The sequence below is a fragment of the Rattus norvegicus genome, chromosome 1 (genome assembly GCF_036323735.1).
Source record: "Rattus norvegicus strain BN/NHsdMcwi chromosome 1, GRCr8, whole genome shotgun sequence".
Taxonomy (NCBI): domain Eukaryota; kingdom Metazoa; phylum Chordata; class Mammalia; order Rodentia; family Muridae; genus Rattus; species Rattus norvegicus.
Window position 1 is genome coordinate 172,881,769 of NC_086019.1, and position 12,852 is coordinate 172,894,620.

Below are 12,852 nucleotides of genomic sequence, written 5' to 3' on the forward strand. Positions count from 1 at the left end.
CTCAGCCAACATTACTCAGCGCAGCTCCCCGCCTGACCCTGCATGCACTAGGACAATGCATGCACTAGGTAATCAGTGTTTGCTCTTTGCTGAAAGGGAAAAGGGAAAGGAAAACAGAGTATATTCTAATTACACAAACTAGTCAGAACTTAGCAAGTTAGCAAGTTGACACTTCCTACACCAGCCCTCTGAGTAAAGAGTAACTAAGAGACTAAGACAGAGCTCCCATAAGTGACAAAAAGAAATCTAACAAAAGTAAAATTGCAGAAAGTAAGGCACTTCAGGAACTTTCCCTTAATATGAATTAGTAACAGAGATAAGGGGTATCGGTCCCATCCTTCCACCCCCACACTCTCTGTATAAACCCACAAGGCAAAGAGCTCTGTAAACTTTGCATACAATCTGTGGAGAAGATTGTATGCAAAGTTTACAACCTGTGGTCACTAAGTAGTGGGCGGAATGGATTTGGTCTTATACCCTAGCTAGGTGCTTAAGCCATAAATAAATACTCAAAAAACTATTGCTCCAGAGTCAATCTTACTATATTTTCAGAAAAATATGTGGAAGAAAGAAAAGATCTTGGATATTTTCAACAGAAAAGACTTTGTCATATTTTCACTCAATACTGTTATTGAAATGTTCAGATAAAGTGAGAAAACCTCTGCTCAGTATTCGCATCAGATATCTAAATATTTGAGAAAAATCACTATTTCAACATTTAAAAATATTGTTTACATTGCACAATATTCAGGCTAGAATTTGCAGATCGTCATGATAGATTAAAATAATTTTTGCAGAGATAAAGAATGAATGAATCAATCAATCAATCAGTTCACTCTCTATGGTTAACAAGTTTTGTCTCACTCTCCAGTGAACTTGAAGATATCTCTCATATTTTCTAATACCAATAGCCTGGGCTATATAGCTATTCAAGAAAAACTGAGCCATCATAATGTTTCAAGTTTTTTGAGTAAAAAATAATAAAAAATTCTAAAGAAGTTTGTAAAACTTATATCCTTATCACAAGGGAACATCTCCCAATTTGTGGTCTTCTTTTTCACAATATCAAATCAAAACGTTAATTTAAAAAGAAAATAGGGCTTCAAGTAGCCCAGACTGGCCACGTCTGCTGTGTAGCCAAAGCTGGCCTTGAACGCTGTATCTTCCAGCCTCTGCCCACCACACCAAATGCTGGATTGCAGGCCTCTGTCACTATTTCTAGCCATCATCTTAAACCTTTAAGAGCACTCATGCTGAGTTCAGGCTCAGCTCAGAAAACAGAGTTTTCCACTGATTTAGGAAGAGCACCAAAGATTTAAACAGAGGCTTACCACTTAAGAAGAAAGGAAGAGAGCTCTCTGTCCCTGAAGTCTGGGTCCTTACCAAAGAGAAAATAGAAATCTTCCCTTGCTTTATTAATCTAATGGCTTGATAACTTGAATCAATTTAAAGGCATTCATCTACAGGGAGAAGCTGTTTGAAAGCTAAATGCACTAAATCTTCTTTCCTGGGGCCCTAAGTATTTTTTGAATCCTTACTGGTTTCACTTACTGCTTTATTTTAAAATCAGATTGAATCATTTTGTAACCAGTCATTCTTCATGAAGATGGATTTCGTTTTACCTGCACATATATTACCCCTGGTCAGCACTGCAATGAATTGTGGTGCCATTTAAAGCTCTAATACAGTACTCTACAATCCAATTAGTAACTGACTCTGAAACACAATTTCAAAAATGACTGTAGTGTACCCGCTCCCTACTCTTGAATATCAAAGGCACTAATTGAATGTCCATACTATTTCAGTTATAGATCTTCCTGAAATCACCTCATAGTAAACTAGCAGTTTTCAATTGCTACTCCTACCAGAGCTATTTGAGAGCTCCATTTTGAAGACTTAGCAAACATGTATTTTTTAAGAAAATCAATGTGATCAATAAAATAAAAAGCATTCTCAATGATACTCACAGAACTCAGTAGCCTATCAATATCCCTTTATAACAACAGGAAGAGATTTCAAAGCTAAAAGCATAAGTCAATACATTACACACACACACACACACACACACACACACACACACATATAAACACAAATATGTGCAGCACCAGATGTGGTATTAAACAGAGTTCCAGGGCTGGTACCTACAAATCAGGCATGTACTTGTTTTCTATCTATCTATCTATCTATCTATCTATCTATCTATCTATCTATCTATCTTTTAATTCCACAGATAAAATTCAGTGTCAATATAGCCACTGAAAACTGGCACCTAGAACTAAATGTTATGCCTACAAACTTATCAACGTTTACTCACTAGTGAATAGTCACATGGAAAAGTCGCAAACTCAGGAACCCCCTGCTTCCAATATGGTAGGGCTTAATAAGCAGTGAGAAAAGTGCCAGGAGAGTGAAAAATATATATATAAATCAATAGTAGGCAATTCATTTCTTTAAATAAGTTACTTTTGAACTCATCTAAAGTATCAACTATAATAAAAATACTAGATGTAATTAAGGCTTTAGTTTCCCTGAAGATTCTAGCAATCATCCACTTTAAACATTCTAGTAATAAAACATCCAATAGGATTTAAGGAAATTCTACTAAAAACAAATTAGCCTGTAAAGTGGAGATAACATGGGACCAAGGAAAGGCTTATTAATAACTCATTCAGAACTGAGCATAATAAATACAGCTATTACAATTTCAATTCATTGATGGCAGAACTCAAAAAGCTACCATGCTGCTACTCAATCTGCTCAAGAATCGAGATCTCATCAATACAGGCACTACGTGGTATGCTTCGGGAGCACAATTACTATAGACTAAAGGAATGTAGAATTAAAAAAAAATAGGTACTCAGTAGTGAGGCCAGAACATAAGACCAAAATATGGACAATTACTATAGACTAAAGGACTAATTACTAAAGACTATAGGACTAAAGGACAATTACTATAGACTAAAGGACTAATTACTAAAGACTAAAGTTACTATAGACAATTACTATAGACTAAAGGACTAATTACTAAAGACTATAGGACTAAAGGACAATTACTATAGACTAAAGGACTAATTACTAAAGACTAAAGTTACTATAGACTATAACACAATTACTATAGACTAAAGGAATGTAGAATTAAAAAAAACATAGGTACTCAGTAGTGAGGCCAGAACATAAGACCAAAATATGGACCTCTATCAAGTGTACTTGAACAACTCTTCAAATATTATAAAAACAGCTGCCTTGCTCTCTCTCCCCACGACTAACCAATCCAATCTCCTTTAAGGAAGGTTCCTTCAATGATTGCTCTGTTTTGAGGCAGGGTCTTGTGCAGCCCCAGATGGCCTAGACCTTCTATCCGGGCCGACCTGGCCTTGAAATCACAGCTATCCCTTTGCCTCTGCTTCTGAGTCCTGGGATTGCGGGTGTGCACTACCATAACTTGCTCCTTCAACAATTCTTAGCATGGTAAGATTCTAGGTCGAACTTCTATATAGGCAGCCTCTGGGACTTCAAACAGCTGGTCTCTGCCTTCTTTGCAGTCCTTACTGCTTGGAGGTAGGAGAGAGGCCTAGTACATTTGGCCAGATTCTGGGTTTTCCTGCGTCCCCATTGTTTACTTCCTGGATCTTAATGAGCTTCCTCTCAGAATGTCGTGAGTCTTTAGAACTTACAGAGTTATACACACATACATGTGGAGGAAAACACGTGAGACGAATTCTTTCATCCCACCATGGAGGTCCTGGGGATCAAGCTCAGGTCTTTCAGGCTAGGCAGCATTCACCTTTACTTCTGAGCCATCATCTCACTTACTCTCAAACAACTTTCTTTTTTTTTTTAAAAACACATATTTTATGAATAGCGACACAATTTATATATCATGTACCAGGATGTTTTCAAGGTTCATTTCTGTTGCAATGCATATAGCATTTCATTTATAACCATGTCATAAAATGAGCTCCAGGTTCCAGCTTTTGTAAGCCATCTCCCATGCTAGGGTGGGCTTCTGGTGTTGCAGGTGCTTTTGAATTATCGCAGTTCCTGCAAGTAACCCTCAGCATACTCCTGTTAGTAACACTGTACAAATTCATCGCTTCACCCAGTTGGACTCTGGTGGTGTCCTAATGTTGCTCTGTCAATATTTACCCATCTTGGGTAAGTAAAAGTTTGTTCACATCTCCACAGAATAGTTTCACACAACAATGCACAGTAATATATGCATGTACACAGCACACATGTGCATGTGCATGTAGGTGTGCACACACAACACATACACACACATACACACAATAAATGAATGGATGGATGGATGGATGGATGGATGGATGGATGGATGGATGTTTTTAAAAGAAGTTTGAGAAGAAAATTACTTGAAATTCCATGAAAAATATTCAAAAATATGAACTCCCTCCCCAAAATCTCAGGCAGTAAAGATCTGCCTGGAGACTCAGAGAAGATCTGCTAACAGCAACAAACTGGAGAAGTCGACCCAGCATGAGGAACCTCAGCCTCCTGGGTACTTGCAGGCAGGTGATAAATGACTACCATCCAACGCCCAGCACCTCAGTGGCCACCAGCCTTCAAGTTAGATGAATTCTCTGTAATGCTTTTGCTATGAATCTATGAATTAATAGTAATGGGTTGAGATGATCAGTGTGAATAACTTCCAACTCATGTTAAGAATGCAGAGCTACACGCAAACTTTTTATGCATGCAATGCAAATGTGTAGACACAGTTCAATATTCTAGAAACCGAGTCCCGCACATCACTAGCACCCGTCAGATACTCACCGAATGCGTGTTTATAATTGTTTATATTGCTTTCTACAGAATTCATGTCCAAAATTAAGGCAACGGTAACAATTTTTTGAGGCAAGCCCAGGCTGGCCTCAAACATTTGATCTCCTACCTCAGCCTCTCAAGTGTGGTGATTATAGGTGTGTAGTGCCACACCAAACTTTGTTAGCAGTATCAAGCCTGTCTTCAACAGTACAAACGCGCAAAAAAACTTGGGTTTTTTTCTTATTTTATTCCTAATTTATTTCTCATCCTGACTGGAAGTCAAAGTAATAACACCAATGGTTTTGTTTTTGTTTTGTACATTTATTGATAAGTACAAAGGAAAGTTTTCCTTTTGACGGTTTCACACATGTTCACTTACATTTATTTGCCCCCCACACACCCATTGCTTTCCCTGTCCTCTCCCAGCCTCTCACTGGTCCTGCCCGTCCCTCTAACAGTCTTGCCTCTATTTCCATGTCAATAACCAGTAATTATTTTAAAAGGTAATTTTATATTGTCTTCAATACTTAGAAAGGATGTTTTAATTAGTTTTAAAATCATTACTGTCACTTTATAAACGTTTTTTAAAACAACATTGAGCCAATAAAACCACAAAGACTTAGGAGGTAGTTCATTTCTTATGCACTGTATAATTCAGTTAGTAAATTTAAAGCAGATATATTAATATAGTTTAACAACAGTGTGCCCATTATTCACATTCTAAAACCCTAAAGATAAATCCAAGCAAAACATAATTAGCCTCACTAATATGTAGTGAAATTCAGAGCAGGAGAGAAACACCTCCTATAAGTACAACAGAAAGGCAGCAATTAATTTGGTCACACTTTCCATATTTAAGCTTCTATTTTAAAAGACATTATTTCTCAGCATGCAGCAACTGTGAGTGTGTGGAACACTATGAAGAATCACCACATTGATAAAAGTAGAAAATACCTCCAGGATTACGTCTTCTCTCTCAGGAGCCACTTCTCAGAGTCTCACAGATAAGAAACAAGTCTAAGGCTGGAGAGATGGCTGGAGAGAGTGGTTAAGAGCACTGACTGCTCTTCCAGCAACCACATGGTGGCTCACAACCGTCTGTAATGAGATCTGATACCCACTTCTGGTGTGTTGGAAGACAGCTACAATATACTTATATATAATAAATAAATAAATCTTTTTTAAAATTTAAAAAAGAAACAATTCTTCAGGTTGGCAGCCTCTGCCTGGCATTTCAGAAACCCTTCCTCATCCTCTGCTACACAGCCCAGCTCCCTCCTTCCCTCTTCAGTCAAACATGAAGACGACCTGAGCACCAGCCTTTGTGGCGTCATTTATTCTTCTGAGGAAGCACACTGCTCAGCTCTGTGTGTGTTGGAGGTGTGGGTAGGTGTAGAGTGTATGCACACACTCCATATGTGTGTACCTGTTAGCACACTCACAGAGGCCAGAGAAGGATGCCAGGTGCCCTGCTCTATTGAACTCTACCTTTTTTCTTTGAGGCAGGGTCAGTCACTGAACCTGGAGCTAGGCTAGCAGGTAGCAATAATCCTCTTGCCTTAGCACACATTCTCTTACTCTGTGAAGGTACAGATACTCCATTGGCTACACCCAGCTTTTTAGGTAGGTGCTGGTATCTGAACCCAGGTCTTCCTGCTTAGATGAAACTGTTATTACCATCTGTGCCATCTCCCTAGACTCTCTGTCACCTGTCTGGCAATCAACTCTTCATTTACCAGTGCCAGGAAATAAAAATTTTAAAGAAAATATGTTTGTTGACTAGTCTCTGCAGAAGGACGTTGTTGTGGTTTGCCCTGAAGTTATCTGTACTTTGATGCTAATTCCACTGCCCCAAGGACAGCGGCCTAGTAACATACTCAGGAATCAGGTGACTTCACCAGAACCTTTTCCCCATTGAATTTGTAAAGTACAGGTGAGGGGCAGGTACAGGATAGAAGGAGGCCTGTCATTGGAGGAGAAGGAAGGATGGGCGGGAGAGAAGTTTGAAGGAAGAGGAGAGAGAGGAAGAGACAGGAGACAGAGAGAGGGGAGAAGCCATGGCAGGTGATGTTAAGATTCTGTTCTGTGTATTTACAGGTTGTTATCAATGTTCCTAAGGGATGGATGGTACCAGGCTTTGTATGTTTAAGTGGGCAATTATATTTTACCAATTGGATCTAAGATTATTGTGTTGTGTGTTCTTTTATGTGAGGGTTTGAGTGTAGGAAAGTATGCGGCTGGGATGAGTTTCCGCCAAGATATCTAGCAGGTATCTTGGGGCACCTGTGGTGAGGACCTAGCAGGTAAAAGACCACAATACATTTTTACTTTTATATTTTTACAACAACAGGACATTCTCAGTATAAAACCACATAGGAGCCAGGGGCTATTGAGCATATTGTATGAGGCCCTGAGATCACTCCTCAAGACTCCCAGGACAAAAAGCCATTGTGTGGGGGCAAGCCTTGTATAAAAACATAGAGTTAATATTCTTACTGTACCGATGGTTCTCACACAGTGCCCACAGCACCCCGTTTCTTCCACAGATGAATTCGCAATGTTCCTATGGAAAGGCAAAGAAGCTTCTACCAGTTTGAGTCACACACATCCCCACCCCCATCATCCACCTTGGACCTCTGCTTCCCACCTAGATGTCTTCTCTCTCCCCACTCCCATTGTACTGAAAGTCAGCATTGCCTACATTTCAGATTTCACCCAAGACCTAACCTCTGAAACGCTGCTTCTCCCTTGCTCAGAAGCTGTCTTAGTGAGGTTTCTATTGCTGCAGCCACCATGACCAAAGGGCAGCTTACCCGTCCACACTGCTGCTCACCATTGAAGGAAGTCAGGACAGCAACTCAAACAGGGTAGGATTCTGCAGGCAGGAGCTGATGCAGAGGCCATGGAAGGGTGCTGCTCACTGACTTGCTTCCCCTAACTTGCTTAACTTGCTTTCTTGTAGAACCCAGGACCACCACCCACAATGGGCTGGACCCTCCTATAGACTGCTAACTGAGAAAGCTACATCTCATGGAGCATTTCCTCAAATGAGGCTCTTTCCTCTCTGATGACTCTAGCTTGTGTCAAGTTGACACAAAACCAGCTAGTACAGTAGCCTACAGGCAAATGACAAACTGCCCTGGGCCCCAGTGACACATTAATTCCTGCTAAAGCCCAGGATAGGGGTCTTGCGTAGGCCTAGGAGGACAGATGATTTAAAGAAACCAAACAAACTATGGTAAAAATAAAAATGATAGTTTGGTAAGTGGACCGGGGTGCAGCTGGATGGGAGCAATGATTCCTGATATTCCCAGCACAATCAGATGTCTATATTCAATGGCAAAGAGCTTTAAACTGATATTTTGAAATGATACATGCCTGAAGGGACAAATAATCAGTTTCCCTGATCTGATCATTGCATGCTATGTGTGTATATTCAAGTGTCACACCATACATACCGCATGAATGTGTACAATCATTATGTCTAGAAACTCCTTCAAAGAGCTTGTATAGGCAATTCCGATAAAAGAAATAGCTAACATCTAATAATGATATCTTTAATGCTTAAACAAATAAACGATAAAGATTTGAATTAAAATAGGGATGAACTTTCATCTGTGAAATGGGCAAAGTTTTGTTTTGTTTTGTAAATAACGCTATCGTGAGCATCACACAGCTGAGAGTGGGGCTGAAGACTGTGTAGTCTCTCTGGAGAGCAGAGCACTGCAGCACCCATGTCCTTTGTACCTCCGTCTTTGAGAAACTAATCGTAAGCAACAAGGACACGATAAGAAGATTAAATTATGAAGACCTTCGCCGTTACATTTGGTAGTTGACATATAAACATCCACTAATAATACTAGCTAATAAAGCTACATTCATAGTATGATTATGGAGCTGAGAAAATAAATAAGAGCAGATCCTTACACATCACTAATCACTGTTCACTGTTCCAAGTAGTTCACGTAGAGTAATTCACTTTCTTCTCAAAGCAATATGACATTGAACTACAAGAGACTAGTGCTAGTGTCGCGTCTGATTTCCCAATGAGAAATCTGAGGCACTGAGGAGGTGACTGACCTAAGGTTACACTGAAACAAACTCTGACATTCTGGACTGAAATTAAAAAATCCAAAACGCTATGGAAATAGTGTTTTCATAAATTTTTGGTCAGTTCTTTGTTGTTAAACCTTGCCATAAACTAATGTCAACCTATATATCACCTTTATCCCAAGAAAGAGTGGATTCCATTCACTAAGGTACATTCCATGTACTTGATGGCATTCAGGGTTCACTTAGTCAGTGTTCTATTGCTATGAAGAGACACCATGACCACTGCAAGTCTTGGGAAGAAAAGCATTGAATTGTGGCTGACTTATAGTTTCAGAGGTTTAGTCCATTATCATGATGGTGGGAAGAATGGCAGGGAGCAAGGGTGGTGACTCAAAGGTGCTAGAGAAGATACTGGGCCTGACTTGAGCTTTTAAAATCTACCCACTAGTGACACACTTCCTCCAACAAAGCTACATCTTCTTCAACAAGGCCACACCTCCTAATCCCTCTTAAATTGTACCACTCTCTGATACCCAAGCATTCAAAGATTTCTTTGATTCAAAGCATTCAAAGAAGCCAAGCCTATGGATGTCATTCTTATTCAAACCACAAGAATACAATATATACACATCCTGGATCCCAGAAGTGGTCCACTACGTACACCATTATCACCCTTCAATAAAGTGAAACCTCAGCCCCACAGGTTCCAGGTATGGAACTGTGATAGAACTAGAGTTAACATGCAAACCATCTGTCTGTTTCTGTAGTCTGTGCTTCTAAGCACAGAATGATATTTTCATATACTACCGAATGCCATGGGGAGTTATAAATTAAGCATCCAGCTAGTTATTAATACCCCCCCACTATGTGCCAGACACACAAATGCTACAGAAGAGAGATAACTTTGCCAGAAGAGCCAGTGTTGAGGAGGTTTGTTTCAGACAAAGTAATCAGATATGGTGATTATTTGGGCCTTGGGAGATTAAGGGTGAGCAAGAATTAACTAAAGAGTAGAGCAATGGCAAGGACAGGAACATATGTGCGAAGGTACTGAAGTAAGACAAAAAATCATGATGGAAAACTGAAGGAGAGCCTAGGTATCCCCAAGCACATTGGTGCATGCTTGCAATCCCAGCTACCTGAGAGACTACATCAGGAAGAAAACAAGTAGACACTAACCACCAGACCTGGCCTTAATTAATTAATTAATTAATTAATGTGCTAGGATTGAATCTAGGGGCCCCTGTGTGATTTATTTATTTATTTATTTATTTATTTTGTGTGTGCATGTGTTGGGGTCAGAGTACAACTTGTAGAGTCTGTTCTCTCCTTCTACCATGTGCGTTTTGAGGATCAAACTCATGTCATTGGACTTAGTGGCAAGCACATGTATTTACCCAAGGATCCATTTCTCTGGCCCAGCACAATCAATTTGTAAATTTTAAATATTGTTCCTGCTGTAGAACAGGGGGGAAAAAATAAGATGGGAAGACTTTAAAATGGGATGCCAACTCCAGACCAATTAGGAGGAAACTTCAAGAGACATGATAAGAGCGTGGTAACCCAGTCTGGGGTGATAGAAGAAGAAACAGAAGTGGATACATCTGATATCTGATATGAAGACAAAATGAATGCAAATTTATGGCAATGTGGACATAGAAAAAGAGGAAATGCAAGATTCCTGGCTTGAAAGGGAAATAGATATATGACTCATTAGGAAAAGGACACTGGGGTCTTACTCAGACTAGAATTTTAAACGTGTAGTATCTGTGTAGTGCTCAACAATTTGAAGACATGACCCGGAGACCAAGGAGAGCAAGCTTAAATTCAAATCCTGCTGATGTTGCATTCCATCCGCAGATCCTTCCTCCTTCCTAGGCTGGCGGATCTTGTTCTGATGTTGAAGGTGAGTGGTCAGACAAACAAAAAGGGGGGTAGGGGGTAGGGGGTTTCCTCAGTGTGGTTAGGAATGAGTATCCCGAATTGCAATTATCCCCTACAAATATCCCCTTTATATTTGTCCTTCCCAGGGCAATACCACAAACAGGGCTCATTTCACCCCACAGCTGTGTGAGAAATTCTAAGGTGCATCTAGGAAACCCGATCCTCAGAATCAGCAGGGGAAAACTCTTAATATCTATCACCCTACCGTATCCTGAGCATCCACTGTGTGCAAGGAAGAGACTTAAGAAGCTATACCACACACATTTTGAGGTCCTACTAGATGTCGAGCTCTTAGGAAATTAAAAAGAAGCCAAGCCCGTACAACTCACAGCTTTTAAGGACTTTTTCCCCACACACACTTACCCTTGGTGAGTTCACATTAAACTTTCAAAAATGTTTCCTGTAGCGAACATGAGATGGAAATGAGGAGGTGTAGATGGACCCAAGCAGCAAGGGACCACCCCAAACTCCAGACCAGGGGAAATGGAGGTCCCAGCTGCTTAGGCCCCCCAGAGACTCCTAAAGGGTCCGTGGTCATCCCCAGGTCCGTCCTCCGAGCTGGACGCCAGGCGGACCGGCAGCTGGAGGCCCTGAGGCCGGTTTGCCTGCGGTTGCCATAGCAACGGGGCTTGGCGGCTGCCTAACCCTCCCGCCCACCTTGTCCCTCAGGGCACCGCGACTAGGCCCGCTGTGAGGCCACTCACCGCCGGCCGGCGGGCTGCCCCTGACAGAGGCGTACACTTGATGAGAATGGTCGCCCAATCCCGAATGCCACACCAAAAGAAGATGAACTTTTTTTTTTCTCAGGCCCTGGATGCGGACCCAGGAGGTGGACGGGGTCAGCACCGGGACAAAGCACGATAGCTAACGCGAAGCCCCTGCTCTCCGCGCGCAAGTGAAGCCTGTGAGGAGGGGGGGGGTGTCCGCACAACGGTGCCCACGTGCCCTGGAGCCTGGTCTCCGCGGGCCGCACCCCCAGGAACCAAGCAGGGAAGCCTGTCTCGAGTACAAAGCGGCGCTTTTCAACAGCACTGTCGCTATCGTGACAGGATGTTCGACAGTCACGGCCCAGGTGGCGGGTGCTGGGAGGCTCGCCCGTCCGGGGGGCCTAATAGCACATGAACGTAGTCTGAGCGTCTCTGCTGAGAGGTGGGTGTGTGTCTTCACAGAAAGGCTGAAGTGGCCCGTGACGAGTCAAATAACATATCTCTAGACCTGTCCCAAGCCTCTGTGGGACCATCTCCAATGTATGTCGCAAGCAATGGAGACGTGAAAAGCTGCCTCCAGCTGTATGCTAATGTTCTATTATTGACCTGAACTAGGAATGGCTTCTGTGGGCGGGGTCCTGCTCTCCAGCAGCTGTCGGGAAGAAATTCAACTCTACTTGGACTAGCATAATTATTCAAGGCAGATGTCTTCTAAAATTAAGGTGATTGATAGCCAGTAACAGTACAGCAGAGCAATTAATTTTATTGCTTACAGGTGTACATTTGGCAACTACTTAATCCTGTTGCTTTCATAGGAAAAAAAAAGTGCTCAAAATGGTCATGAGTAGTTGGTAACTTCGTTTTGGAAACCATTTCTCAAGCACAAATACTCCTGCCATGTACTATATTAATAGAACTTTGGAATCTTGGCCAAGCAATGTTCTGGAAAATTACAGAACTATGGTCTAACAAGAGTCTGGAAGAGATGTGAGAATTTGCACTCTGTATGTCCCCCCTTCCCCCTATAGGTAGATGGCATGATTGCCTATCCAAGGATAAGTCCGAGCATGAGTTTAAGAAGATAAACCTGCTTCACTGAACTATGGAGTGCACGGTTCTGCCTTTAATAAACCACTAGGAAGCCTTTTAGACTCCAAACCCTTCCAAAAAACAACTTCAAACATCTGACAAAGCCTGGTTAAGGGACAGCACTGGTAGGAAGAATTGTTGGAAAGGCAAGCAGGTGAGTCCTCTCCTTCACAGTCTGTCAGTGACACCCAAGCTTGCTCAACACCAGAGACACCTACAGCGAATTCCTTTTGTTTTGCTTTATTTTGTGTTTAACTGTAGATTGACAAGTTATACA

General features: G+C 41.5%; 1 protein-coding gene and 1 long non-coding RNA gene across 12 annotated transcripts in view; one reads left to right on the forward strand and one right to left on the reverse strand.

The window, feature by feature from the left end:
* Stk33 (serine/threonine kinase 33) overlaps positions 1–11,633 on the reverse strand; it is a 182,241-nt gene extending 170,608 nt beyond the window's left edge. For 3 of the 11 annotated variants that reach the window (XM_017590198.3, XM_063279343.1, XM_063279337.1), the window contains exons 1-2: positions 11,143–11,403; positions 7,284–7,345 (exon numbers count right to left, since the gene is read on the reverse strand). The gene's annotated coding sequence lies outside the window, so the exon portion shown is untranslated. Of the gene's footprint in view, positions 1–7,278; positions 7,346–11,142 lie in introns of all 11 variants that reach the window. The other 8 variants (XM_039094530.2, XM_063279356.1, XM_039094526.2 and 5 more) reach the window with 8 other exon arrangements.
* Positions 11,634–11,794: 161 nt separating this feature from the next.
* LOC134483770 (uncharacterized) lies at positions 11,795–12,630 on the forward strand. The gene is made up of 2 exons (XR_010060741.1): positions 11,795–11,928; positions 12,515–12,630. It is a non-coding gene; the product is annotated as an uncharacterized LOC134483770 (long non-coding RNA).
* The last annotated feature ends 222 nt before the right edge of the window (positions 12,631–12,852 follow it).